This window comes from Monodon monoceros, unplaced genomic scaffold (assembly GCF_005190385.1).
Source record: "Monodon monoceros isolate NGI ecotype Baffin Bay Population unplaced genomic scaffold, NGI_Narwhal_1 Super_Scaffold_13, whole genome shotgun sequence".
NCBI lineage: Eukaryota > Metazoa > Chordata > Mammalia > Artiodactyla > Monodontidae > Monodon > Monodon monoceros.
Window position 1 is genome coordinate 14,064,533 of NW_021703769.1, and position 3,043 is coordinate 14,067,575.

Here is a 3,043-nt window from a genome sequence, read left to right on the forward strand (position 1 = left end):
CGAGTTCCGTATGGCATGCATTCTTTCCCAGATTCTGCTGAGTCTTGATAGAGGCCTCTGGAGCGGTCTACAGAATCACTATGTGGTTATACGCCTTCTGAGTCTGGGTATCCGAAAGGGCCTTTATTCTGCCCCACTCCATGAATGATCGACTGGTTATAGAATTTGGGGTTGAAATCCCTTTCCTTCAGAAGATTATGGATGATCTGCGTTATCTCCTAGTATTTGGGGAGACTGAGAAGTCATGTGGCAGCTTGATTCTCATTCCTTTGTAGTAACCGGTTTTATTTTTTCTTCTTGCGAGTTTTTCATTATCCTTGGGCTTCAGGTATTTCCGCAGGCAGTGTGTCTGGCTGCCTGTCTTTTTTCAGAGTGCCTGCTTGGTAATTGGATGGATCCTATGGAGATGAAGACTGACTTGCTCTGGGACATTTTCGGTTCTTTCTGTGATTATTTCCTTCCCTCCACTCTCTTTGTTCCTGCCACCCAGAAATTGAGACGGTCAGTGCCTCTCCCCAGTCGGCCCTCTGTCCTCCTTTACTTTCATCATTTCCATTTTTCCATGTTTTTATTCTGTGCATTGAGAGATTTGCTCATTTTTGTCATTTGGGTCATTTTGTTTTCAAGTCTTAAGAGTTTTTGGGTTTTTTGTTGTTGTCCTAAGTCAGCAAAAGAATATTTAATATCTGTATCCTTTTTCTGTGTTCATAGCCAACTTTTCTCCTTTTAGGGAAATAAGACTGTCGTATATGATTTGCAGACACCAATGGGAATACTTAAAAATTATTCTCTTCAGTATCTTTACTTACATTTGTTTTCATAGTCTTCAGTCTTTTGGTCTTGGTACTTATCTTTCAGGCTGCTGCTTTTTACTGGCATTAAATTTGTTTAGCAGTCTTCAAATCTGTTATTCCTGATGCTGCTTTCTCAGATCGTTGTTTTCCCTCCAGCACCTGGACCCTTTGCTGTCTTCTGTATGAAGAGGAAGGTAAAGACCTCATTAGATCAATGTGGGTGGCTGATGTGTGATGCTCGGCAAGGCAGAGGTCTGTTTCCTGGGCAAGATTTTCCTTTGAACGAAAGGACTGACTTGGGGCCTCTTATACGGATTATTGGGTTCTGTGTACAGAACAGGCTTCACTTAGGCTCTCCAGAGAGGGACAAAGCTTGAGGGGACCCCCTTCCGCCCGCCAAAGGGGGTAGTGCCTTACCTGATAGCAGAGCATGATAGTCTGTTTCCCCAGAGTTGCCTTAAAACAAAAGCTGTGACCGAATCAGGGGACTAAGCACAGTACCCTGCTCCTCTCTTTGGATGCAAAGTTCACGCAGACACCTAGAGGCAGTTCCTTGCTTATTTTTTTAATTTTATTTTATACTGGAGTAGAGCTGACTAACGATGTTGTGTTAGTTTCAGGTGTACAGCAAAGTGATTTAGTTATACATGTACACGTATCTATTCTTTTTCAGATTCTTGTCCCATATAGGTTATTACAGTGTTGAGTAGAGTTCCCTGTGCTATACAGCAAGTCCTTGTTGAAGTTCCTTGCTTTTTACAGGGAACGTTCTCCTGAGTGTTAACCCTCAGCCCACCCCTCCTGGGGGTCAGGAGTGTGGCAGCCCTTCCGTGACTCATGTTCACTGTTCTTCAGCCCAGAGCCCATCTCGGCTTCCAGCTGCAGCTGCTGCTGAGCTGGGAGGTCTCTCCGAGCTCTGAACAGAACTTGAGACTTTTGCGTGTTCTGTGTTTGCATTAAGGGGCAAGCACAATGCCTCCAGTATCTGCCTCCTACTCTATATCTTCCAGAAACTTCCTCTGCTCTGAGAAGTATATTGGTGTTTTTATGACTCTCACTGCTGTAGTTTTGGAGGCAGAGGAGGTTAGGTTGTGCAATCAAATCTTTTTCTCCTCCATGAAGCATACCCTGAAAAAACTGAGATTTAACCCCCCTCTCCCTTTGTGACCTCACTCTACCTCGTACACACATTTTTTCATCGTTCCTGTAATTTATTACTGCATGTCTGTGTTTATGTAGAAAGTCCCATCATTCTGTAAACTCCTTAAAGACAGGACCAGTGTCACACATACACAATGGAATCCTACTCAGCCGTAAAAAAGAATGAAATAACGCCATTTGCATCAACATGGATGGACCTAGAGATCATCATACTAAATGAACTAAGTCAGAAAGAGAAAGACAAATAACCATGTGATATCACTTATATGTGGAATCTAAAATATGACAGAAATGAACTTATCTGCAAAACAGAAACAGACCCATAGACATAGAGAACAGACTTGTGGTTGCCGAGGGGGAGGTGGGGAGGGACGGATTGGGAGTTTGGGGCTGGCAGATGCAAACTATTAATATATAGGATGGATAAACAACAAGGTCCTACTGTATAGAACAGGGAAGTATGTTCAATATCCTGTGATAAACCATAATAGAAAAGAATGAAAAAGTATGTAGATATATGCATAACCGAATCACTGTGCTGCACAGTAGAAATTAGCACAACATTGTAAATCAATAAAATAAATTAAAAAAAAAAAAACAGGACAAGTGTCTTACCTTAGCATCCTCTATGGCTAGGACAATTGTAGGCCTGTAGAGGAACTCAAATTGTTTTATGAATCACCAACTAAAGATAGAGGCAGAGTATTTCTGGTATGATTTCTCTTTCTCCAGCAAAATACAGGCAGGCTTCATTTTATTGTACTTTGCTTTATTGAGTTTTACAGATACTGCATTTTTTTTACAAATTGAAGGTTTGTGGCAACCCTGCATCAGGCAAGTCTATTGGTGCCTTTTTTTTTTTTTTTTTTTGCAGTACACGGGCCTCTCACTGTTGTGGCCTCTCGCGTTGCGGAGCACAGGCTCCGGATGCTCAGGCTCAGCGGCCATGGCTCACGGGCCTAGCTGCTCCGCGGCATGTGGGATCTTCGTGGACCGGGGCACGAACCCGTGTCCCCTGCATCGACAGACGGACTCTCAACCACTGCGCCTGTTGGTGCCACTTTTACAACAGAATTTGCTCACTTCGT

At 43.1% G+C, this 3,043-nt stretch overlaps 1 long non-coding RNA gene across 1 annotated transcript; it reads right to left on the reverse strand.

The window, feature by feature from the left end:
• Positions 1 to 362: 362 nt before the first annotated feature.
• LOC114893742 lies at positions 363 to 2,665 on the reverse strand. The gene is made up of 2 exons (XR_003793003.1): positions 2,571 to 2,665; positions 363 to 972 (listed from the first exon to the last, which is right to left on the reverse strand). It is a non-coding gene; the product is annotated as an uncharacterized LOC114893742 (long non-coding RNA).
• Between the last annotated feature and the right edge of the window lie 378 nt (positions 2,666 to 3,043).